Source organism: Anomaloglossus baeobatrachus, chromosome 2 (assembly GCF_048569485.1).
Source record: "Anomaloglossus baeobatrachus isolate aAnoBae1 chromosome 2, aAnoBae1.hap1, whole genome shotgun sequence".
Taxonomy (NCBI): Eukaryota; Metazoa; Chordata; class Amphibia; order Anura; family Aromobatidae; genus Anomaloglossus; species Anomaloglossus baeobatrachus.
The window spans coordinates 420,083,406-420,108,276 of record NC_134354.1 but is presented as its reverse complement, the minus strand read 5'-3'; the positions used below and the strand labels follow the sequence as shown (position 1 = coordinate 420,108,276).

Here is a 24,871-nt window from a genome sequence, read left to right as displayed (position 1 = left end):
CCTAGAAAGCTAGCTGCGCAGCAGAAGTTTCTCTTTGGGTGGGAGGTGGGCTAGTGGAAGGAGGGGGCAAGCTTTTTTTTTTTTTTTTTTTTTCCCGGGTGGTAGGGGGATGATAGGAGAAGGGATGCGGGTGGTGAGAAGGGTACAGAGGGCAGGGTTTGGGGGCTGGGAAGGAAAGGGAAAAGATTAGGGTTTGGGGATGATGAAAGGGCTTTCTACGGGTAAGGATGGCAAAGGGTGGCAGTGACGGGAAGTCAGGCGACCTGTCCTGTCCGTCTTTATGTATCATGAATTGGAAAGACTGCAAGGGGGAGGGGAGTTGCTTGCGCCCAAAAGGAGGAGTTATTCAGATTCATTGCAGTGGGCGGCGGCTGCAAAACGCACCATTCTTCTTGTTTTTGCTCTGCAAAGCAGCCTTTTCAAGGGTTGGCTTGGGTGACAAAATGTCTTCTGTAGGTGTGGGTTTGTCTCCCCTCACTCTCTCTCCCTAAGATGTGTCCGGCATAGGCCAGGGTGCCACTCGAGGCCCAAACCAATTCTGGTTATCGCTTCTCGGCCTTTTGGCTAAGATCAAGTGTAGTATCTGTTCTTATCAGTTTAATATCTGATACGTCCCCTATCTGGGGACCATATATTAAATGGATTTTTAGAACAGGGAGATGGAAAAAGAGCTTGCTCTGTCCACTCCACGCATTGACCTGGTATTGCAGTACCTCCAGGACCGGTGCACCCCTTCTTAACCCAGTTTCCAAAAGCAGAACTCAATTCACCTGATTCATATTAGCCCGATTTAATGAATTGGAAGAAAGCATACGTCTTCATATGCACCTCAATTTGGCCCATTCACTTTTCACACTTCCTCCTTTTGTTTTTTATCTTTCACACTTTTTACTTTCTTTATTCATCCAAATAGCAAACTCATCACCACTCAACCTGACCAACTCGGCTATGTCCCGTGCTGCAGTATCTTGTCCTCTGTCTTATCTAGATCATTTGCAATTGAATGGAATAGATCCCTTTTGGACAAAGTGGATTCACCTGCTGCTGCAGTGACCACAGGTGTGATAAGATCTAGAATTGGCATCTGGTGCGATCTCTCCGCTTCCACTCCAAATAAAGTTACCTGTTTATTCCTATCATGCATTGGTTTTTGGTGTTTTCTTTGAGCAATGATGATGGCTTCAGTGATCTGTTGGCTCCCCCTCCTGGAGGAAGAGTTTGCTTGCTCTTGGACATTCTAAAAGAGAGGTCATGAGAGACATTTAGCTTCTGAGCACAATTGGGGACAGTCATGGGTGATGAATGATTTGCAACCTGCTGTGAAGCCTGATACCGCAATATAAGGAACGTCAAATACTAAGAATGGGCGGCCTATGAAAGAATTAGTACTTTCATTAAGTATACTTAAACGGCTAATTGGGAATAGACAAACTGTAAAAAGCCCTCTGAGAAAGCCCCTCTCTAACCTTTGTTAGTAAGCTTTTCTGTAGTCTGCCTGTTGATGTATTTTCCGTTTGAACAGTGCACAACATGAAGAGACGGAACACTGGCGGCTTGTCACAATGCCCCCCGCTGACATCACAATAGCGCTGCTGCCTAGAAAGCTAGCTGCGCAGCAGAAGTTTCTCTTTGGGTGGGAGGTGGGCTAGTGGAAGGAGGGGGCAAGCTTTTTTTTTTTTTTTTTTTTTCCCGGGTGGTAGGGGGATGATAGGAGAAGGGATGCGGGTGGTGAGAAGGGTACAGAGGGCAGGGTTTGGGGGCTGGGAAGGAAAGGGAAAAGATTAGGGTTTGGGGATGATGAAAGGGCTTTCTACGGGTAAGGATGGCAAAGGGTGGCAGTGACGGGAAGTCAGGCGACCTGTCCTGTCCGTCTTTATGTATCATGAATTGGAAAGACTGCAAGGGGGAGGGGAGTTGCTTGCGCCCAAAAGGAGGAGTTATTCAGATTCATTGCAGTGGGCGGCGGCTGCAAAACGCACCATTCTTCTTGTTTTTGCTCTGCAAAGCAGCCTTTTCAAGGGTTGGCTTGGGTGACAAAATGTCTTCTGTAGGTGTGGGTTTGTCTCCCCTCACTCTCTCTCCCTAAGATGTGTCCGGCATAGGCCAGGGTGCCACTCGAGGCCCAAACCAATTCTGGTTATCGCTTCTCGGCCTTTTGGCTAAGATCAAGTGTAGTCCCTTCATTGGGTTTGCCTTGGTCTTGGCTGGGAGGGGCCCGGGCTTGCACAACCGCCGGCCTCGGGGATTGTTGCGCCTTTTGGTGCTTACGTCCCCTTATGGCTGGTGGTTCCTGGGTTCGGGAGGCGATCACCTGCGGCACTGCGCTTTTGTGTGGTGGCCGATGACCGTTTTCTGAAAATTGCGGATGTAATCTCATCTGTTCTTATCAGTTTAATATCTGATACGTCCCCTATCTGGGGACCATATATTAAATGGATTTTTAGAACAGGGAGATGGAAAAAGAGCTTGCTCTGTCCACTCCACGCATTGACCTGGTATTGCAGTACCTCCAGGACCGGTGCACCCCTTCTTAACCCAGTTTCCAAAAGCAGAACTCAATTCACCTGATTCATATTAGCCCGATTTAATGAATTGGAAGAAAGCATACGTCTTCATATGCACCTCAATTTGGCCCATTCACTTTTCACACTTCCTCCTTTTGTTTTTTATCTTTCACACTTTTTACTTTCTTTATTCATCCAAATAGCAAACTCATCACCACTCAACCTGACCAACTCGGCTATGTCCCGTGCTGCAGTATCTTGTCCTCTGTCTTATCTAGATCATTTGCAATTGAATGGAATAGATCCCTTTTGGACAAAGTGGATTCACCTGCTGCTGCAGTGACCACAGGTGTGATAAGATCTAGAATTGGCATCTGGTGCGATCTCTCCGCTTCCACTCCAAATAAAGTTACCTGTTTATTCCTATCATGCATTGGTTTTTGGTGTTTTCTTTGAGCAATGATGATGGCTTCAGTGATCTGTTGGCTCCCCCTCCTGGAGGAAGAGTTTGCTTGCTCTTGGACATTCTAAAAGAGAGGTCATGAGAGACATTTAGCTTCTGAGCACAATTGGGGACAGTCATGGGTGATGAATGATTTGCAACCTGCTGTGAAGCCTGATACCGCAATATAAAGAACGTCAAATACTAAGAATGGGCGGCCTATGAAAGAATTAGTACTTTCATTAAGTATACTTAAACGGCTAATTGGGAATAGACAAACTGTAAAAAGCCCTCTGAGAAAGCCCCTCTCTAACCTTTGTTAGTAAGCTTTTCTGTAGTCTGCCTGTTGATGTATTTTCCGTTTGAACAGTGCACAACATGAAGAGACGGAACACTGGCGGCTTGTCACAATGCCCCCCGCTGACATCACAATAGCGCTGCTGCCTAGAAAGCTAGCTGCGCAGCAGAAGTTTCTCTTTGGGTGGGAGGTGGGCTAGTGGAAGGAGGGGGCAAGCTTTTTTTTTTTTTTTTTTTTTCCCGGGTGGTAGGGGGATGATAGGAGAAGGGATGCGGGTGGTGAGAAGGGTACAGAGGGCAGGGTTTGGGGGCTGGGAAGGAAAGGGAAAAGATTAGGGTTTGGGGATGATGAAAGGGCTTTCTACGGGTAAGGATGGCAAAGGGTGGCAGTGACGGGAAGTCAGGCGACCTGTCCTGTCCGTCTTTATGTATCATGAATTGGAAAGACTGCAAGGGGGAGGGGAGTTGCTTGCGCCCAAAAGGAGGAGTTATTCAGATTCATTGCAGTGGGCGGCGGCTGCAAAACGCACCATTCTTCTTGTTTTTGCTCTGCAAAGCAGCCTTTTCAAGGGTTGGCTTGGGTGACAAAATGTCTTCTGTAGGTGTGGGTTTGTCTCCCCTCACTCTCTCTCCCTAAGATGTGTCCGGCATAGGCCAGGGTGCCACTCGAGGCCCAAACCAATTCTGGTTATCGCTTCTCGGCCTTTTGGCTAAGATCAAGTGTAGTATCTGTTCTTATCAGTTTAATATCTGATACGTCCCCTATCTGGGGACCATATATTAAATGGATTTTTAGAACAGGGAGATGGAAAAAGAGCTTGCTCTGTCCACTCCACGCATTGACCTGGTATTGCAGTACCTCCAGGACCGGTGCACCCCTTCTTAACCCAGTTTCCAAAAGCAGAACTCAATTCACCTGATTCATATTAGCCCGATTTAATGAATTGGAAGAAAGCATACGTCTTCATATGCACCTCAATTTGGCCCATTCACTTTTCACACTTCCTCCTTTTGTTTTTTATCTTTCACACTTTTTACTTTCTTTATTCATCCAAATAGCAAACTCATCACCACTCAACCTGACCAACTCGGCTATGTCCCGTGCTGCAGTATCTTGTCCTCTGTCTTATCTAGATCATTTGCAATTGAATGGAATAGATCCCTTTTGGACAAAGTGGATTCACCTGCTGCTGCAGTGACCACAGGTGTGATAAGATCTAGAATTGGCATCTGGTGCGATCTCTCCGCTTCCACTCCAAATAAAGTTACCTGTTTATTCCTATCATGCATTGGTTTTTGGTGTTTTCTTTGAGCAATGATGATGGCTTCAGTGATCTGTTGGCTCCCCCTCCTGGAGGAAGAGTTTGCTTGCTCTTGGACATTCTAAAAGAGAGGTCATGAGAGACATTTAGCTTCTGAGCACAATTGGGGACAGTCATGGGTGATGAATGATTTGCAACCTGCTGTGAAGCCTGATACCGCAATATAAGGAACGTCAAATACTAAGAATGGGCGGCCTATGAAAGAATTAGTACTTTCATTAAGTATACTTAAACGGCTAATTGGGAATAGACAAACTGTAAAAAGCCCTCTGAGAAAGCCCCTCTCTAACCTTTGTTAGTAAGCTTTTCTGTAGTCTGCCTGTTGATGTATTTTCCGTTTGAACAGTGCACAACATGAAGAGACGGAACACTGGCGGCTTGTCACAATGCCCCCCGCTGACATCACAATAGCGCTGCTGCCTAGAAAGCTAGCTGCGCAGCAGAAGTTTCTCTTTGGGTGGGAGGTGGGCTAGTGGAAGGAGGGGGCAAGCTTTTTTTTTTTTTTTTTTTTCCCGGGTGGTAGGGGGATGATAGGAGAAGGGATGCGGGTGGTGAGAAGGGTACAGAGGGCAGGGTTTGGGGGCTGGGAAGGAAAGGGAAAAGATTAGGGTTTGGGGATGATGAAAGGGCTTTCTACGGGTAAGGATGGCAAAGGGTGGCAGTGACGGGAAGTCAGGCGACCTGTCCTGTCCGTCTTTATGTATCATGAATTGGAAAGACTGCAAGGGGGAGGGGAGTTGCTTGCGCCCAAAAGGAGGAGTTATTCAGATTCATTGCAGTGGGCGGCGGCTGCAAAACGCACCATTCTTCTTGTTTTTGCTCTGCAAAGCAGCCTTTTCAAGGGTTGGCTTGGGTGACAAAATGTCTTCTGTAGGTGTGGGTTTGTCTCCCCTCACTCTCTCTCCCTAAGATGTGTCCGGCATAGGCCAGGGTGCCACTCGAGGCCCAAACCAATTCTGGTTATCGCTTCTCGGCCTTTTGGCTAAGATCAAGTGTAGTATCTGTTCTTATCAGTTTAATATCTGATACGTCCCCTATCTGGGGACCATATATTAAATGGATTTTTAGAACAGGGAGATGGAAAAAGAGCTTGCTCTGTCCACTCCACGCATTGACCTGGTATTGCAGTACCTCCAGGACCGGTGCACCCCTTCTTAACCCAGTTTCCAAAAGCAGAACTCAATTCACCTGATTCATATTAGCCCGATTTAATGAATTGGAAGAAAGCATACGTCTTCATATGCACCTCAATTTGGCCCATTCACTTTTCACACTTCCTCATTTTGTTTTTTATCTTTCACACTTTTTACTTTCTTTATTCATCCAAATAGCAAACTCATCACCACTCAACCTGACCAACTCGGCTATGTCCCGTGCTGCAGTATCTTGTCCTCTGTCTTATCTAGATCATTTGCAATTGAATGGAATAGATCCCTTTTGGACAAAGTGGATTCACCTGCTGCTGCAGTGACCACAGGTGTGATAAGATCTAGAATTGGCATCTGGTGCGATCTCTCCGCTTCCACTCCAAATAAAGTTACCTGTTTATTCCTATCATGCATTGGTTTTTGGTGTTTTCTTTGAGCAATGATGATGGCTTCAGTGATCTGTTGGCTCCCCCTCCTGGAGGAAGAGTTTGCTTGCTCTTGGACATTCTAAAAGAGAGGTCATGAGAGACATTTAGCTTCTGAGCACAATTGGGGACAGTCATGGGTGATGAATGATTTGCAACCTGCTGTGAAGCCTGATACCGCAATATAAGGAACGTCAAATACTAAGAATGGGCGGCCTATGAAAGAATTAGTACTTTCATTAAGTATACTTAAACGGCTAATTGGGAATAGACAAACTGTAAAAAGCCCTCTGAGAAAGCCCCTCTCTAACCTTTGTTAGTAAGCTTTTCTGTAGTCTGCCTGTTGATGTATTTTCCGTTTGAACAGTGCACAACATGAAGAGACGGAACACTGGCGGCTTGTCACAATGCCCCCCGCTGACATCACAATAGCGCTGCTGCCTAGAAAGCTAGCTGCGCAGCAGAAGTTTCTCTTTGGGTGGGAGGTGGGCTAGTGGAAGGAGGGGGCAAGCTTTTTTTTTTTTTTTTTTTCCCGGGTGGTAGGGGGATGATAGGAGAAGGGATGCGGGTGGTGAGAAGGGTACAGAGGGCAGGGTTTGGGGGCTGGGAAGGAAAGGGAAAAGATTAGGGTTTGGGGATGATGAAAGGGCTTTCTACGGGTAAGGATGGCAAAGGGTGGCAGTGACGGGAAGTCAGGCGACCTGTCCTGTCCGTCTTTATGTATCATGAATTGGAAAGACTGCAAGGGGGAGGGGAGTTGCTTGCGCCCAAAAGGAGGAGTTATTCAGATTCATTGCAGTGGGCGGCGGCTGCAAAACGCACCATTCTTCTTGTTTTTGCTCTGCAAAGCAGCCTTTTCAAGGGTTGGCTTGGGTGACAAAATGTCTTCTGTAGGTGTGGGTTTGTCTCCCCTCACTCTCTCTCCCTAAGATGTGTCCGGCATAGGCCAGGGTGCCACTCGAGGCCCAAACCAATTCTGGTTATCGCTTCTCGGCCTTTTGGCTAAGATCAAGTGTAGTATCTGTTCTTATCAGTTTAATATCTGATACGTCCCCTATCTGGGGACCATATATTAAATGGATTTTTAGAACAGGGAGATGGAAAAAGAGCTTGCTCTGTCCACTCCACGCATTGACCTGGTATTGCAGTACCTCCAGGACCGGTGCACCCCTTCTTAACCCAGTTTCCAAAAGCAGAACTCAATTCACCTGATTCATATTAGCCCGATTTAATGAATTGGAAGAAAGCATACGTCTTCATATGCACCTCAATTTGGCCCATTCACTTTTCACACTTCCTCCTTTTGTTTTTTATCTTTCACACTTTTTACTTTCTTTATTCATCCAAATAGCAAACTCATCACCACTCAACCTGACCAACTCGGCTATGTCCCGTGCTGCAGTATCTTGTCCTCTGTCTTATCTAGATCATTTGCAATTGAATGGAATAGATCCCTTTTGGACAAAGTGGATTCACCTGCTGCTGCAGTGACCACAGGTGTGATAAGATCTAGAATTGGCATCTGGTGCGATCTCTCCGCTTCAACTCCAAATAAAGTTACCTGTTTATTCCTATCATGCATTGGTTTTTGGTGTTTTCTTTGAGCAATGATGATGGCTTCAGTGATCTGTTGGCTCCCCCTCCTGGAGGAAGAGTTTGCTTGCTCTTGACATTCTAAAAGAGAGGTCATGAGAGACATTTAGCTTCTGAGCACAATTGGGGACAGTCATGGGTGATGAATGATTTGCAACCTGCTGTGAAGCCTGATACCGCAATATAAGGAACGTCAAATACTAAGAATGGGCGGCCTATGAAAGAATTAGTACTTTCATTAAGTATACTTAAACGGCTAATTGGGAATAGACAAACTGTAAAAAGCCCTCTGAGAAAGCCCCTCTCTAACCTTTGTTAGTAAGCTTTTCTGTAGTCTGCCTGTTGATGTATTTTCCGTTTGAACAGTGCACAACATGAAGAGACGGAACACTGGCGGCTTGTCACAATGCCCCCCGCTGACATCACAATAGCGCTGCTGCCTAGAAAGCTAGCTGCGCAGCAGAAGTTTCTCTTTGGGTGGGAGGTGGGCTAGTGGAAGGAGGGGGCAAGCTTTTTTTTTTTTTTTTTTTTCCCGGGTGGTAGGGGGATGATAGGAGAAGGGATGCGGGTGGTGAGAAGGGTACAGAGGGCAGGGTTTGGGGGCTGGGAAGGAAAGGGAAAATATTAGGGTTTGGGGATGATGAAAGGGCTTTCTACGGGTAAGGATGGCAAAGGGTGGCAGTGACGGGAAGTCAGGCGACCTGTCCTGTCCGTCTTTATGTATCATGAATTGGAAAGACTGCAAGGGGGAGGGGAGTTGCTTGCGCCCAAAAGGAGGAGTTATTCAGATTCATTGCAGTGGGCGGCGGCTGCAAAACGCACCATTCTTCTTGTTTTTGCTCTGCAAAGCAGCCTTTTCAAGGGTTGGCTTGGGTGACAAAATGTCTTCTGTAGGTGTGGGTTTGTCTCCCCTCACTCTCTCTCCCTAAGATGTGTCCGGCATAGGCCAGGGTGCCACTCGAGGCCCAAACCAATTCTGGTTATCGCTTCTCGGCCTTTTGGCTAAGATCAAGTGTAGTATCTGTTCTTATCAGTTTAATATCTGATACGTCCCCTATCTGGGGACCATATATTAAATGGATTTTTAGAACAGGGAGATGGAAAAAGAGCTTGCTCTGTCCACTCCACGCATTGACCTGGTATTGCAGTACCTCCAGGACCGGTGCACCCCTTCTTAACCCAGTTTCCAAAAGCAGAACTCAATTCACCTGATTCATATTAGCCCGATTTAATGAATTGGAAGAAAGCATACGTCTTCATATGCACCTCAATTTGGCCCATTCACTTTTCACACTTCCTCCTTTTGTTTTTTATCTTTCACACTTTTTACTTTCTTTATTCATCCAAATAGCAAACTCATCACCACTCAACCTGACCAACTCGGCTATGTCCCGTGCTGCAGTATCTTGTCCTCTGTCTTATCTAGATCATTTGCAATTGAATGGAATAGATCCCTTTTGGACAAAGTGGATTCACCTGCTGCTGCAGTGACCACAGGTGTGATAAGATCTAGAATTGGCATCTGGTGCGATCTCTCCGCTTCCACTCCAAATAAAGTTACCTGTTTATTCCTATCATGCATTGGTTTTTGGTGTTTTCTTTGAGCAATGATGATGGCTTCAGTGATCTGTTGGCTCCCCCTCCTGGAGGAAGAGTTTGCTTGCTCTTGGACATTCTAAAAGAGAGGTCATGAGAGACATTTAGCTTCTGAGCACAATTGGGGACAGTCATGGGTGATGAATGATTTGCAACCTGCTGTGAAGCCTGATACCGCAATATAAGGAACGTCAAATACTAAGAATGGGCGGCCTATGAAAGAATTAGTACTTTCATTAAGTATACTTAAACGGCTAATTGGGAATAGACAAACTGTAAAAAGCCCTCTGAGAAAGCCCCTCTCTAACCTTTGTTAGTAAGCTTTTCTGTAGTCTGCCTGTTGATGTATTTTCCGTTTGAACAGTGCACAACATGAAGAGACGGAACACTGGCGGCTTGTCACAATGCCCCCCGCTGACATCACAATAGCGCTGCTGCCTAGAAAGCTAGCTGCGCAGCAGAAGTTTCTCTTTGGGTGGGAGGTGGGCTAGTGGAAGGAGGGGGCAAGCTTTTTTTTTTTTTTTTTTTTCCCGGGTGGTAGGGGGATGATAGGAGAAGGGATGCGGGTGGTGAGAAGGGTACAGAGGGCAGGGTTTGGGGGCTGGGAAGGAAAGGGAAAAGATTAGGGTTTGGGGATGATGAAAGGGCTTTCTACGGGTAAGGATGGCAAAGGGTGGCAGTGACGGGAAGTCAGGCGACCTGTCCTGTCCGTCTTTATGTATCATGAATTGGAAAGACTGCAAGGGGGAGGGGAGTTGCTTGCGCCCAAAAGGAGGAGTTATTCAGATTCATTGCAGTGGGCGGCGGCTGCAAAACGCACCATTCTTCTTGTTTTTGCTCTGCAAAGCAGCCTTTTCAAGGGTTGGCTTGGGTGACAAAATGTCTTCTGTAGGTGTGGGTTTGTCTCCCCTCACTCTCTCTCCCTAAGATGTGTCCGGCATAGGCCAGGGTGCCACTCGAGGCCCAAACCAATTCTGGTTATCGCTTCTCGGCCTTTTGGCTAAGATCAAGTGTAGTATCTGTTCTTATCAGTTTAATATCTGATACGTCCCCTATCTGGGGACCATATATTAAATGGATTTTTAGAACAGGGAGATGGAAAAAGAGCTTGCTCTGTCCACTCCACGCATTGACCTGGTATTGCAGTACCTCCAGGACCGGTGCACCCCTTCTTAACCCAGTTTCCAAAAGCAGAACTCAATTCACCTGATTCATATTAGCCCGATTTAATGAATTGGAAGAAAGCATACGTCTTCATATGCACCTCAATTTGGCCCATTCACTTTTCACACTTCCTCCTTTTGTTTTTTATCTTTCACACTTTTTACTTTCTTTATTCATCCAAATAGCAAACTCATCACCACTCAACCTGACCAACTCGGCTATGTCCCGTGCTGCAGTATCTTGTCCTCTGTCTTATCTAGATCATTTGCAATTGAATGGAATAGATCCCTTTTGGACAAAGTGGATTCACCTGCTGCTGCAGTGACCACAGGTGTGATAAGATCTAGAATTGGCATCTGGTGCGATCTCTCCGCTTCCACTCCAAATAAAGTTACCTGTTTATTCCTATCATGCATTGGTTTTTGGTGTTTTCTTTGAGCAATGATGATGGCTTCAGTGATCTGTTGGCTCCCCCTCCTGGAGGAAGAGTTTGCTTGCTCTTGGACATTCTAAAAGAGAGGTCATGAGAGACATTTAGCTTCTGAGCACAATTGGGGACAGTCATGGGTGATGAATGATTTGCAACCTGCTGTGAAGCCTGATACCGCAATATAAGGAACGTCAAATACTAAGAATGGGCGGCCTATGAAAGAATTAGTACTTTCATTAAGTATACTTAAACGGCTAATTGGGAATAGACAAACTGTAAAAAGCCCTCTGAGAAAGCCCCTCTCTAACCTTTGTTAGTAAGCTTTTCTGTAGTCTGCCTGTTGATGTATTTTCCGTTTGAACAGTGCACAACATGAAGAGACGGAACACTGGCGGCTTGTCACAATGCCCCCCGCTGACATCACAATAGCGCTGCTGCCTAGAAAGCTAGCTGCGCAGCAGAAGTTTCTCTTTGGGTGGGAGGTGGGCTAGTGGAAGGAGGGGGCAAGCTTTTTTTTTTTTTTTTTTTTTCCCGGGTGGTAGGGGGATGATAGGAGAAGGGATGCGGGTGGTGAGAAGGGTACAGAGGGCAGGGTTTGGGGGCTGGGAAGGAAAGGGAAAAGATTAGGGTTTGGGGATGATGAAAGGGCTTTCTACGGGTAAGGATGGCAAAGGGTGGCAGTGACGGGAAGTCAGGCGACCTGTCCTGTCCGTCTTTATGTATCATGAATTGGAAAGACTGCAAGGGGGAGGGGAGTTGCTTGCGCCCAAAAGGAGGAGTTATTCAGATTCATTGCAGTGGGCGGCGGCTGCAAAACGCACCATTCTTCTTGTTTTTGCTCTGCAAAGCAGCCTTTTCAAGGGTTGGCTTGGGTGACAAAATGTCTTCTGTAGGTGTGGGTTTGTCTCCCCTCACTCTCTCTCCCTAAGATGTGTCCGGCATAGGCCAGGGTGCCACTCGAGGCCCAAACCAATTCTGGTTATCGCTTCTCGGCCTTTTGGCTAAGATCAAGTGTAGTATCTGTTCTTATCAGTTTAATATCTGATACGTCCCCTATCTGGGGACCATATATTAAATGGATTTTTAGAACAGGGAGATGGAAAAAGAGCTTGCTCTGTCCACTCCACGCATTGACCTGGTATTGCAGTACCTCCAGGACCGGTGCACCCCTTCTTAACCCAGTTTCCAAAAGCAGAACTCAATTCACCTGATTCATATTAGCCCGATTTAATGAATTGGAAGAAAGCATACGTCTTCATATGCACCTCAATTTGGCCCATTCACTTTTCACACTTCCTCCTTTTGTTTTTTATCTTTCACACTTTTTACTTTCTTTATTCATCCAAATAGCAAACTCATCACCACTCAACCTGACCAACTCGGCTATGTCCCGTGCTGCAGTATCTTGTCCTCTGTCTTATCTAGATCATTTGCAATTGAATGGAATAGATCCCTTTTGGACAAAGTGGATTCACCTGCTGCTGCAGTGACCACAGGTGTGATAAGATCTAGAATTGGCATCTGGTGCGATCTCTCCGCTTCCACTCCAAATAAAGTTACCTGTTTATTCCTATCATGCATTGGTTTTTGGTGTTTTCTTTGAGCAATGATGATGGCTTCAGTGATCTGTTGGCTCCCCCTCCTGGAGGAAGAGTTTGCTTGCTCTTGGACATTCTAAAAGAGAGGTCATGAGAGACATTTAGCTTCTGAGCACAATTGGGGACAGTCATGGGTGATGAATGATTTGCAACCTGCTGTGAAGCCTGATACCGCAATATAAGGAACGTCAAATACTAAGAATGGGCGGCCTATGAAAGAATTAGTACTTTCATTAAGTATACTTAAACGGCTAATTGGGAATAGACAAACTGTAAAAAGCCCTCTGAGAAAGCCCCTCTCTAACCTTTGTTAGTAAGCTTTTCTGTAGTCTGCCTGTTGATGTATTTTCCGTTTGAACAGTGCACAACATGAAGAGACGGAACACTGGCGGCTTGTCACAATGCCCCCCGCTGACATCACAATAGCGCTGCTGCCTAGAAAGCTAGCTGCGCAGCAGAAGTTTCTCTTTGGGTGGGAGGTGGGCTAGTGGAAGGAGGGGGCAAGCTTTTTTTTTTTTTTTTTTTTCCCGGGTGGTAGGGGGATGATAGGAGAAGGGATGCGGGTGGTGAGAAGGGTACAGAGGGCAGGGTTTGGGGGCTGGGAAGGAAAGGGAAAAGATTAGGGTTTGGGGATGATGAAAGGGCTTTCTACGGGTAAGGATGGCAAAGGGTGGCAGTGACGGGAAGTCAGGCGACCTGTCCTGTCCGTCTTTATGTATCATGAATTGGAAAGACTGCAAGGGGGAGGGGAGTTGCTTGCGCCCAAAAGGAGGAGTTATTCAGATTCATTGCAGTGGGCGGCGGCTGCAAAACGCACCATTCTTCTTGTTTTTGCTCTGCAAAGCAGCCTTTTCAAGGGTTGGCTTGGGTGACAAAATGTCTTCTGTAGGTGTGGGTTTGTCTCCCCTCACTCTCTCTCCCTAAGATGTGTCCGGCATAGGCCAGGGTGCCACTCGAGGCCCAAACCAATTCTGGTTATCGCTTCTCGGCCTTTTGGCTAAGATCAAGTGTAGTATCTGTTCTTATCAGTTTAATATCTGATACGTCCCCTATCTGGGGACCATATATTAAATGGATTTTTAGAACAGGGAGATGGAAAAAGAGCTTGCTCTGTCCACTCCACGCATTGACCTGGTATTGCAGTACCTCCAGGACCGGTGCACCCCTTCTTAACCCAGTTTCCAAAAGCAGAACTCAATTCACCTGATTCATATTAGCCCGATTTAATGAATTGGAAGAAAGCATACGTCTTCATATGCACCTCAATTTGGCCCATTCACTTTTCACACTTCCTCCTTTTGTTTTTTATCTTTCACACTTTTTACTTTCTTTATTCATCCAAATAGCAAACTCATCACCACTCAACCTGACCAACTCGACTATGTCCCGTGCTGCAGTATCTTGTCCTCTGTCTTATCTAGATCATTTGCAATTGAATGGAATAGATCCCTTTTGGACAAAGTGGATTCACCTGCTGCTGCAGTGACCACAGGTGTGATAAGATCTAGAATTGGCATCTGGTGCGATCTCTCCGCTTCCACTCCAAATAAAGTTACCTGTTTATTCCTATCATGCATTGGTTTTTGGTGTTTTCTTTGAGCAATGATGATGGCTTCAGTGATCTGTTGGCTCCCCCTCCTGGAGGAAGAGTTTGCTTGCTCTTGGACATTCTAAAAGAGAGGTCATGAGAGACATTTAGCTTCTGAGCACAATTGGGGACAGTCATGGGTGATGAATGATTTGCAACCTGCTGTGAAGCCTGATACCGCAATATAAGGAACGTCAAATACTAAGAATGGGCGGCCTATGAAAGAATTAGTACTTTCATTAAGTATACTTAAACGGCTAATTGGGAATAGACAAACTGTAAAAAGCCCTCTGAGAAAGCCCCTCTCTAACCTTTGTTAGTAAGCTTTTCTGTAGTCTGCCTGTTGATGTATTTTCCGTTTGAACAGTGCACAACATGAAGAGACGGAACACTGGCGGCTTGTCACAATGCCCCCCGCTGACATCACAATAGCGCTGCTGCCTAGAAAGCTAGCTGCGCAGCAGAAGTTTCTCTTTGGGTGGGAGGTGGGCTAGTGGAAGGAGGGGGCAAGCTTTTTTTTTTTTTTTTTTTCCCGGGTGGTAGGGGGATGATAGGAGAAGGGATGCGGGTGGTGAGAAGGGTACAGAGGGCAGGGTTTGGGGGCTGGGAAGGAAAGGGAAAAGATTAGGGTTTGGGGATGATGAAAGGGCTTTCTACGGGTAAGGATGGCAAAGGGTGGCAGTGACGGGAAGTCAGGCGACCTGTCCTGTCCGTCTTTATGTATCATGAATTGGAAAGACTGCAAGGGGGAGGGGAGTTGCTTGCGCCCAAAAGGAGGAGTTATTCAGATTCATTGCAGTGGGCGGCGGCTGCAAAACGCACCATTCTTCTTGTTTTTGCTCTGCAAAGCAGCCTTTTCAAGGGTTGACTTGGGTGACAAAATGTCTTCTGTAGGTGTGGGTTTGTCTCCCCTCACTCTCTCTCCCTAAGATGTGTCCGGCATAGGCCAGGGTGCCACTCGAGGCCCAAACCAATTCTGGTTATCGCTTCTCGGCCTTTTGGCTAAGATCAAGTGTAGTATCTGTTCTTATCAGTTTAATATCTGATACGTCCCCTATCTGGGGACCATATATTAAATGGATTTTTAGAACAGGGAGATGGAAAAAGAGCTTGCTCTGTCCACTCCACGCATTGACCTGGTATTGCAGTACCTCCAGGACCGGTGCACCCCTTCTTAACCCAGTTTCCAAAAGCAGAACTCAATTCACCTGATTCATATTAGCCCGATTTAATGAATTGGAAGAAAGCATACGTCTTCATATGCACCTCAATTTGGCCCATTCACTTTTCACACTTCCTCCTTTTGTTTTTTATCTTTCACACTTTTTACTTTCTTTATTCATCCAAATAGCAAACTCATCACCACTCAACCTGACCAACTCGGCTATGTCCCGTGCTGCAGTATCTTGTCCTCTGTCTTATCTAGATCATTTGCAATTGAATGGAATAGATCCCTTTTGGACAAAGTGGATTCACCTGCTGCTGCAGTGACCACAGGTGTGATAAGATCTAGAATTGGCATCTGGTGCGATCTCTCCGCTTCCACTCCAAATAAAGTTACCTGTTTATTCCTATCATGCATTGGTTTTTGGTGTTTTCTTTGAGCAATGATGATGGCTTCAGTGATCTGTTGGCTCCCCCTCCTGGAGGAAGAGTTTGCTTGCTCTTGGACATTCTAAAAGAGAGGTCATGAGAGACATTTAGCTTCTGAGCACAATTGGGGACAGTCATGGGTGATGAATGATTTGCAACCTGCTGTGAAGCCTGATACCGCAATATAAGGAACGTCAAATACTAAGAATGGGCGGCCTATGAAAGAATTAGTACTTTCATTAAGTATACTTAAACGGCTAATTGGGAATAGACAAACTGTAAAAAGCCCTCTGAGAAAGCCCCTCTCTAACCTTTGTTAGTAAGCTTTTCTGTAGTCTGCCTGTTGATGTATTTTCCGTTTGAACAGTGCACAACATGAAGAGACGGAACACTGGCGGCTTGTCACAATGCCCCCCGCTGACATCACAATAGCGCTGCTGCCTAGAAAGCTAGCTGCGCAGCAGAAGTTTCTCTTTGGGTGGGAGGTGGGCTAGTGGAAGGAGGGGGCAAGCTTTTTTTTTTTTTTTTTTTTCCCGGGTGGTAGGGGGATGATAGGAGAAGGGATGCGGGTGGTGAGAAGGGTACAGAGGGCAGGGTTTGGGGGCTGGGAAGGAAAGGGAAAAGATTAGGGTTTGGGGATGATGAAAGGGCTTTCTACGGGTAAGGATGGCAAAGGGTGGCAGTGACGGGAAGTCAGGCGACCTGTCCTGTCCGTCTTTATGTATCATGAATTGGAAAGACTGCAAGGGGGAGGGGAGTTGCTTGCGCCCAAAAGGAGGAGTTATTCAGATTCATTGCAGTGGGCGGCGGCTGCAAAACGCACCATTCTTCTTGTTTTTGCTCTGCAAAGCAGCCTTTTCAAGGGTTGGCTTGGGTGACAAAATGTCTTCTGTAGGTGTGGGTTTGTCTCCCCTCACTCTCTCTCCCTAAGATGTGTCCGGCATAGGCCAGGGTGCCACTCGAGGCCCAAACCAATTCTGGTTATCGCTTCTCGGCCTTTTGGCTAAGATCAAGTGTAGTATCTGTGCTTATCAGTTTAATATCTGATACGTCCCCTATCTGGGGACCATATATTAAATGGATTTTTAGAACAGGGAGATGGAAAAAGAGCTTGCTCTGTCCACTCCACGCATTGACCTGGTATTGCAGTACCTCCAGGACCGGTGCACCCCTTCTTAACCCAGTTTCCAAAAGCAGAACTCAATTCACCTGATTCATATTAGCCCGATTTAATGAATTGGAAGAAAGCATACGTCTTCATATGCACCTCAATTTGGCCCATTCACTTTTCACACTTCCTCCTTTTGTTTTTTATCTTTCACACTTTTTACTTTCTTTATTCATCCAAATAGCAAACTCATCACCACTCAACCTGACCAACTCGGCTATGTCCCGTGCTGCAGTATCTTGTCCTCTGTCTTATCTAGATCATTTGCAATTGAATGGAATAGATCCCTTTTGGACAAAGTGGATTCACCTGCTGCTGCAGTGACCACAGGTGTGATAAGATCTAGAATTGGCATCTGGTGCGATCTCTCCGCTTCCACTCCAAATAAAGTTACCTGTTTATTCCTATCATGCATTGGTTTTTGGTGTTTTCTTTGAGCAATGATGATGGCTTCAGTGATCTGTTGGCTCCCCCTCCTGGAGGAAGAGTTTGCTTGCTCTTGGACATTCTAAAAGAGAGGTCATGAGAGACATTTAGCTTCTGAGCACAATTGGGGACAGTCATGGGTGATGAATGATTTGCAACCTGCTGTGAAGCCTGATACCGCAATATAAGGAACGTCAAATACTAAGAATGGGCGGCCTATGAAAGAATTAGTACTTTCATTAAGTATACTTAAACGGCTAATTGGGAATAGACAAACTGTAAAAAGCCCTCTGAGAAAGCCCCTCTCTAACCTTTGTTAGTAAGCTTTTCTGTAGTCTGCCTGTTGATGTATTTTCCGTTTGAACAGTGCACAACATGAAGAGACGGAACACTGGCGGCTTGTCACAATGCCCCCCGCTGACATCACAATAGCGCTGCTGCCTAGAAAGCTAGCTGCGCAGCAGAAGTTTCTCTTTGGGTGGGAGGTGGGCTAGTGGAAGGAGGGGGCAAGCTTTTTTTTTTTTTTTTTTTTCCCGGGTGGTAGGGGGATGATAGGAGAAGGGATGCGGGTGGTGAGAAGGGTACAGAGGGCAGGGTTTGGGGGCTGGGAAGGAAAGGGAAAAGATTAGGGTTTGGGGATGATGAAAGGGCTTTCTACGGGTAAGGATGGCAAAGGGTGGCAGTGACGGGAAGTCAGGCGACCTGTCCTGTCCGTCTTTATGTATCATGAATTGGAAAGACTGCAAGGGGGAGGGGAGTTGCTTGCGCCCAAAAGGAGGAGTTATTCAGATTCATTGCAGTGGGCGGCGGCTGCAAAACGCACCATTCTTCTTGTTTTTGCTCTGCAAAGCAGCCTTTTCAAGGGTTGGCTTGGGTGACAAAATGTCTTCTGTAGGTGTGGGTTTGTCTCCCCTCACTCTCTCTCCCTAAGATGTGTCCGGCATAGGCCAGGGTGCCACTCGAGGCCCAAACCAATTCTGGTTATCGCTTCTCGGCCTTTTGGCTAAGATCAAGTGTAGTATCTGTTCTTATCAGTTTAATATCTGATACGTCCCCTATCTGGGGACCATATATTAAATGGATTTTTAGAACAGGGAGATGGAAAAAGAGCTTGCTCTGTCCACTCCACGCATTGACCTGGTATTGCAGTACCTCCAGGACCGGTGCACCCCTTCTTAACCCAGTTTCCAAAAGCAGAACTCAATTCACCTGATTCATATTAGCCCGATTTAATGAATTGGAAGAAAGCATACGTCTTCATATGCACCTCAATTTGGCCCATTCACTTTTCACACTTCCTCCTTTTGTTTTTTATCTTTCACACTTTTTACTTTCTTTATTCATCCAAATAGCAAACTCATCACCACTCAACCTGACCAACTCGGCTATGTCCCGTGCTGCAGTATCTTGTCCTCTGTCTTATCTAGATCATTTGCAATTGAATGGAATAGATCCCTTTTGGACAAAGTGGATTCACCTGCTGCTGCAGTGACCACAGGTGTGATAAGATCTAGAATTGGCATCTGGTGCGATCTCTCCGCTTCCACTCCAAATAAAGTTACCTGTTTATTCCTATCATGCATTGGTTTTTGGTGTTTTCTTTGAGCAATGATGATGGCTTCAGTGATCTGTTGGCTCCCCCTCCTGGAGGAAGAGTTTGCTTGCTCTTGGACATTCTAAAAGAGAGGTCATGAGAGACATTTAGCTTCTGAGCACAATTGGGGACAGTCATGGGTGATGAATGATTTGCAACCTGCTGTGAAGCCTGATACCGCAATATAAGGAACGTCAAATACTAAGAATGGGCGGCCTATGAAAGAATTAGTACTTTCATTAAGTATACTTAAACGGCTAATTGGGAATAGACAAACTGTAAAAAGCCCTCTGAGAAAGCCCCTCTCTAACCTTTGTTAGTAAGCTTTTCTGTAGTCTGCCTGTTGATGTATTTTCCGTTTGAACAGTGCACAACATGAAGAGACGGAACACTGGCGGCTTGTCACAATGCCCCCCGCTGACATCACAATAGCGCTGCTGCCTAGAAAGCTAGCTGCGCAGCAGAAGTTTCTCTTTGGGTGGGAGGTGGGCTAGTGGAAGGAGGGGGCAAGCTTTTTTTTTTTTTTTTTTTTTCCCGGGTGGTAGGGGGATGATAGGAGAAGGGATGCGGGTGGTGAGAAGGGTACAGAGGGCAGGGTTTGGGGGCTGGGAAGGAAAGGGAAAAGATTAGGGTTTGGGGATGATGAAAGGGCTTTCTACGGGTAAGGATGGCAAAGGGTGGCAGTGACGGGAAGTCAGGCGACCTGTCCTGTCCGTCTTTATGTATCATGAATTGGAAAGACTGCAAGGGGGAGGGGAGTTGCTTGCGCCCAAAAGGAGGAGTTATTCAGATTCATTGCAGTGGGCGGCGGCTGCAAAACGCACCATTCTTCTTGTTTTTGCTCTGCAAAGCAGCCTTTTCAAGGGTTGGCTTGGGTGACAAAATGTCTTCTGTAGGTGTGGGTTTGTCTCCCCTCACTCTCTCTCCCTAAGATGTGTCCGGCATAGGCCAGGGTGCCACTCGAGGCCCAAACCAATTCTGGTTATCGCTTCTCGGCCTTTTGGCTAAGATCAAGTGTAGTATCTGTTCTTATCAGTTTAATATCTGATACGTCCCCTATCTGGGGACCATATATTAAATGGATTTTTAGAACAGGGAGATGGAAAAAGAGCTTGCTCTGTCCACTCCACGCATTGACCTGGTATTGCAGTACCTCCAGGACCGGTGCACCCCTTCTTAACCCAGTTTCCAAAAGCAGAACTCAATTCACCTGATTCATATTAGCCCGATTTAATGAATTGGAAGAAAGCATACGTCTTCATATGCACCTCAATTTGGCCCATTCACTTTTCACACTTCCTCCTTTTGTTTTTTATCTTTCACACTTTTTACTTTCTTTATTCATCCAAATAGCAAACTCATCACCACTCAACCTGACCAACTCGGCTATGTCCCATGCTGCAGTATCTTGTCCTCTGTCTTATCTAGATCATTTGCAATTGAATGGAATAGATCCCTTTTGGACAAAGTGGATTCACCTGCTGCTGCAGTGACCACAGGTGTGATAAGATCTAGAATTGGCATCTGGTGCGATCTCTCCGCTTCCACTCCAAATAAAGTTACCTGTTTATTCCTATCATGCATTGGTTTTTGGTGTTTTCTTTGAGCAATGATGATGGCTTCAGTGATCTGTTGGCTCCCCCTCCTGGAGGAAGAGTTTGCTTGCTCTTGGACATTCTAAAAGAGAGGTCATGAGAGACATTTAGCTTCTGAGCACAATTGGGGACAGTCATGGGTGATGAATGATTTGCAACCTGCTGTGAAGCCTGATACCGCAATATAAGGAACGTCAAATACTAAGAATGGGCGGCCTATGAAAGAATTAGTACTTTCATTAAGTATACTTAAACGGCTAATTGGGAATAGACAAACTGTAAAAAGCCCTCTGAGAAAGCCCCTCTCTAACCTTTGTTAGTAAGCTTTTCTGTAGTCTGCCTGTTGATGTATTTTCCGTTTGAACAGTGCACAACATGAAGAGACGGAACACTGGCGGCTTGTCACAATGCCCCCCGCTGACATCACAATAGCGCTGCTGCCTAGAAAGCTAGCTGCGCAGCAGAAGTTTCTCTTTGGGTGGGAGGTGGGCTAGTGGAAGGAGGGGGCAAGCTTTTTTTTTTTTCCCGGGTGGTAGGGGGATGATAGGAGAAGGGATGCGGGTGGTGAGAAGGGTACAGAGGGCAGGGTTTGGGGGCTGGGAAGGAAAGGGAAAAGATTAGGGTTTGGGGATGATGAAAGGGCTTTCTACGGGTAAGGATGGCAAAGGGTGGCAGTGACGGGAAGTCAGGCGACCTGTCCTGTCCGTCTTTATGTATCATGAATTGGAAAGACTGCAAGGGGGAGGGGAGTTGCTTGCGCCCAAAAGGAGGAGTTATTCAGATTCATTGCAGTGGGCGGCGGCTGCAAAACGCACCATTCTTCTTGTTTTTGCTCTGCAAAGCAGCCTTTTCAAGGGTTGGCTTGGGTGACAAAATGTCTTCTGTAGGTGTGGGTTTGTCTCCCCTCACTCTCTCTCCCTAAGATGTGTCCGGCATAGGCCAGGGTGCCACTCGAGGCCCAAACCAATTCTGGTTATCGCTTCTCGGCCTTTTGGCTAAGATCAAGTGTAGTCCCTTCATTGGGTTTGCCTTGGTCTTGGCTGGGAGGGGCCCGGGCTTGCACAACCGCCGGCCTCGGGGATTGTTGCGCCTTTTGGTGCTTACGTCCCCTTATGGCTGGTGGTTCCTGGGCTCGGGAGGCGATCACCTGCGGCACTGCGCTTTTGTGTGGTGGCCGATGACCGTTTTCTGAAATTTGCGGATGTAATCTCATCTGTTCTTATCAGTTTAATATCTGATACGTCCCCTATCTGGGGACCATATATTAAATGGATTTTTAGAACAGGGAGATGGAAAAAGAGCTTGCTCTGTCCACTCCACGCATTGACCTGGTATTGCAGTACCTCCAGGACCGGTGCACCCCTTCTTAACCCAGTTTCCAAAAGCAGAACTCAATTCACCTGATTCATATTAGCCCGATTTAATGAATTGGAAGAAAGCATACGTCTTCATATGCACCTCAATTTGGCCCATTCACTTTTCACACTTCCTCCTTTTGTTTTTTATCTTTCACACTTTTTACTTTCTTTATTCATCCAAATAGCAAACTCATCACCACTCAACCTGACCAACTCGGCTATGTCCCGTGCTGCAGTATCTTGTCCTCTGTCTTATCTAGATCATTTGCAATTGAATGGAATAGATCCCTTTTGGACAAAGTGGATTCACCTGCTGCTGCAGTGACCACAGGTGTGATAAGATCTAGAATTGGCATCTGGTGCGATCTCTCCGCTTCCACTCCAAATAAAGTTACCTGTTTATTCCTATCATGCATTGGTTTTTGGTGTTTTCTTTGAGCAATGATGATGGCTTCAGTGATCTGTTGGCTCCCCCTCCTGGAGGAAGAGTTTGCTTGCTCTTGGACATTCTAAAAGAGAGGTCATGAGAGACATTTAGCTTCTGAGCACAATTGGGGACAGTCATGGGTGATGAATGATTTGCAACCTGCTGTGAAGCCTGATACCGCAATATAAGGAACGTCAAATACTAAGAATGGGCGGCCTATGAAAGAATTAGTACTTTCATTAAGTATACTTAAACGGCTAATTGGGAATAGACAAACTGTAAAAAGCCCTCTGAGAAAGCCCCTCTCTAACCTTTGTTAGTAAGCTTTTCTGTAGTCTGCCTGTTGATGTATTTTCCGTTTGAACAGTGCACAACATGAAGAGACGGAACACTGGCGGCTTGTCACAATGCCCCCCGCTGACATCACAATAGCGCTGCGGCCTAGAAAGCTAGCTGCGCAGCAGAAGTTTCTCTTTGGGTGGGAGGTGGGCTAGTGGAAGGAGGGGGCAAGCTTTTTTTTTTTTTTTTTTTTCCCGGGTGGTAGGGGGATGATAGGAGAAGGGATGCGGGTGGTGAGAAGGGTACAGAGGGCAGGGTTTGGGGGCTGGGAAGGAAAGGGAAAAGATTAGGGTTTGGGGATGATGAAAGGGCTTTCTACGGGTAAGGATGGCAAAGGGTGGCAGTGACGGGAAGTCAGGCGACCTGTCCTGTCCGTCTTTATGTATCATGAATTGGAAAGACTGCAAGGGGGAGGGGAGTTGCTTGCGCCCAAAAGGAGGAGTTATTCAGATTCATTGCAGTGGGCGGCGGCTGCAAAACGCACCATTCTTCTTGTTTTTGCTCTGCAAAGCAGCCTTTTCAAGGGTTGGCTTGGGTGACAAAATGTCTTCTGTAGGTGTGGGTTTGTCTCCCCTCACTCTCTCTCCCTAAGATGTGTCCGGCATAGGCCAGGGTGCCACTCGAGGCCCAAACCAATTCTGGTTATCGCTTCTCGGCCTTTTGGCTAAGATCAAGTGTAGTTTGGGAGGGTACTACCTTGGTTGGTGCTGAAAGGTGCCAGGGTATTGCACACCTGCTGGCCTTGGGGAAGTGTGCATCGTAGGATGTCGTAGCCCTCTTGTGACGGACAGTTACCTGGGCAACGAGAGGCGGTCACTTTTTTGTTTTCAAACTCATCCTTCAAAAAAAAAAAAAAAAAAAAAAAAAATCTGTTCTTATCAGTTTAATATCTGATACGTCCCCTATCTGGGGACCATATATTAAATGGATTTTTAGAACAGGGAGATGGAAAAAGAGCTTGCTCTGTCCACTCCACGCATTGACCTGGTATTGCAGTACCTCCAGGACCGGTGCACCCCTTCTTAACCCAGTTTCCAAAAGCAGAACTCAATTCACCTGATTCATATTAGCCCGATTTAATGAATTGGAAGAAAGCATACGTCTTCATATGCACCTCAATTTGGCCCATTCACTTTTCACACTTCCTCCTTTTGTTTTTTATCTTTCACACTTTTTACTTTCTTTATTCATCCAAATAGCAAACTCATCACCACTCAACCTGACCAACTCGGCTATGTCCCGTGCTGCAGTATCTTGTCCTCTGTCTTATCTAGATCATTTGCAATTGAATGGAATAGATCCCTTTTGGACAAAGTGGATTCACCTGCTGCTGCAGTGACCACAGGTGTGATAAGATCTAGAATTGGCATCTGGTGCGATCTCTCCGCTTCCACTCCAAATAAAGTTACCTGTTTATTCCTATCATGCATTGGTTTTTGGTGTTTTCTTTGAGCAATGATGATGGCTTCAGTGATCTGTTGGCTCCCCCTCCTGGAGGAAGAGTTTGCTTGCTCTTGGACATTCTAAAAGAGAGGTCATGAGAGACATTTAGCTTCTGAGCACAATTGGGGACAGTCATGGGTGATGAATGATTTGCAACCTGCTGTGAAGCCTGATACCGCAATATAAGGAACGTCAAATACTAAGAATGGGCGGCCTATGAAAGAATTAGTACTTTCATTAAGTATACTTAAACGGCTAATTGGGAATAGACAAACTGTAAAAAGCCCTCTGAGAAAGCCCCTCTCTAACCTTTGTTAGTAAGCTTTTCTGTAGTCTGCCTGTTGATGTATTTTCCGTTTGAACAGTGCACAACATGAAGAGACGGAACACTGGCGGCTTGTCACAATGCCCCCCGCTGACATCACAATAGCGCTGCTGCCTAGAAAGCTAGCTGCGCAGCAGAAGTTTCTCTTTGGGTGGGAGGTGGGCTAGTGGAAGGAGGGGGCAAGCTTTTTTTTTTTTTTTTTTTTCCCGGGTGGTAGGGGGATGATAGGAGAAGGGATGCGGGTGGTGAGAAGGGTACAGAGGGCAGGGTTTGGGGGCTGGGAAGGAAAGGGAAAAGATTAGGGTTTGGGGATGATGAAAGGGCTTTCTACGGGTAAGGATGGCAAAGGGTGGCAGTGACGGGAAGTCAGGCGACCTGTCCTGTCCGTCTTTATGTATCATGAATTGGAAAGACTGCAAGGGGGAGGGGAGTTGCTTGCGCCCAAAAGGAGGAGTTATTCAGATTCATTGCAGTGGGCGGCGGCTGCAAAACGCAC

The 24,871-nt window shown here is 46.4% G+C and overlaps 14 non-coding genes and 1 pseudogene across 14 annotated transcripts; all 15 read left to right on the top strand.

The window, feature by feature from the left end:
- Positions 1-544: 544 nt before the first annotated feature.
- LOC142292907 (U2 spliceosomal RNA) lies at positions 545-735 on the top strand. The gene has a single exon (XR_012750924.1). It is a non-coding gene; the product is annotated as a U2 spliceosomal RNA (small nuclear RNA).
- A 1,609-nt stretch (positions 736-2,344) lies between these two features.
- On the top strand, positions 2,345-2,529 carry LOC142292543 (U2 spliceosomal RNA). Its single transcript, XR_012750690.1, has one exon. It is a non-coding gene; the product is annotated as a U2 spliceosomal RNA (small nuclear RNA).
- Positions 2,530-3,933: 1,404 nt separating this feature from the next.
- LOC142292906 (U2 spliceosomal RNA) lies at positions 3,934-4,124 on the top strand. Its single transcript, XR_012750923.1, has one exon. It is a non-coding gene; the product is annotated as a U2 spliceosomal RNA (small nuclear RNA).
- Positions 4,125-5,527: 1,403 nt separating this feature from the next.
- On the top strand, positions 5,528-5,718 carry LOC142292905 (U2 spliceosomal RNA). Its single transcript, XR_012750922.1, has one exon. It is a non-coding gene; the product is annotated as a U2 spliceosomal RNA (small nuclear RNA).
- A 1,402-nt stretch (positions 5,719-7,120) lies between these two features.
- Positions 7,121-7,311, top strand: LOC142292904 (U2 spliceosomal RNA). The gene has a single exon (XR_012750921.1). It is a non-coding gene; the product is annotated as a U2 spliceosomal RNA (small nuclear RNA).
- Positions 7,312-8,713: 1,402 nt separating this feature from the next.
- On the top strand, positions 8,714-8,904 carry LOC142292903 (U2 spliceosomal RNA). Its single transcript, XR_012750920.1, has one exon. It is a non-coding gene; the product is annotated as a U2 spliceosomal RNA (small nuclear RNA).
- A 1,403-nt stretch (positions 8,905-10,307) lies between these two features.
- LOC142292902 (U2 spliceosomal RNA) lies at positions 10,308-10,498 on the top strand. The gene has a single exon (XR_012750919.1). It is a non-coding gene; the product is annotated as a U2 spliceosomal RNA (small nuclear RNA).
- Positions 10,499-11,902: 1,404 nt separating this feature from the next.
- On the top strand, positions 11,903-12,093 carry LOC142292901 (U2 spliceosomal RNA). Its single transcript, XR_012750918.1, has one exon. It is a non-coding gene; the product is annotated as a U2 spliceosomal RNA (small nuclear RNA).
- Positions 12,094-13,496: 1,403 nt separating this feature from the next.
- Positions 13,497-13,687, top strand: LOC142292900 (U2 spliceosomal RNA). Its single transcript, XR_012750917.1, has one exon. It is a non-coding gene; the product is annotated as a U2 spliceosomal RNA (small nuclear RNA).
- A 1,402-nt stretch (positions 13,688-15,089) lies between these two features.
- On the top strand, positions 15,090-15,280 carry LOC142292899 (U2 spliceosomal RNA). The gene has a single exon (XR_012750916.1). It is a non-coding gene; the product is annotated as a U2 spliceosomal RNA (small nuclear RNA).
- Positions 15,281-16,683: 1,403 nt separating this feature from the next.
- Positions 16,684-16,874, top strand: LOC142293103 (U2 spliceosomal RNA). The gene has a single exon (XR_012751112.1). It is a non-coding gene; the product is annotated as a U2 spliceosomal RNA (small nuclear RNA).
- A 1,403-nt stretch (positions 16,875-18,277) lies between these two features.
- On the top strand, positions 18,278-18,468 carry LOC142292898 (U2 spliceosomal RNA). The gene has a single exon (XR_012750915.1). It is a non-coding gene; the product is annotated as a U2 spliceosomal RNA (small nuclear RNA).
- A 1,404-nt stretch (positions 18,469-19,872) lies between these two features.
- Positions 19,873-20,063, top strand: LOC142292897 (U2 spliceosomal RNA). The gene has a single exon (XR_012750914.1). It is a non-coding gene; the product is annotated as a U2 spliceosomal RNA (small nuclear RNA).
- Positions 20,064-21,663: 1,600 nt separating this feature from the next.
- Positions 21,664-21,848, top strand: LOC142292509 (U2 spliceosomal RNA). Its single transcript, XR_012750663.1, has one exon. It is a non-coding gene; the product is annotated as a U2 spliceosomal RNA (small nuclear RNA).
- A 1,571-nt stretch (positions 21,849-23,419) lies between these two features.
- LOC142292462 (U2 spliceosomal RNA) lies at positions 23,420-23,628 on the top strand (annotated as a pseudogene).
- The last annotated feature ends 1,243 nt before the right edge of the window (positions 23,629-24,871 follow it).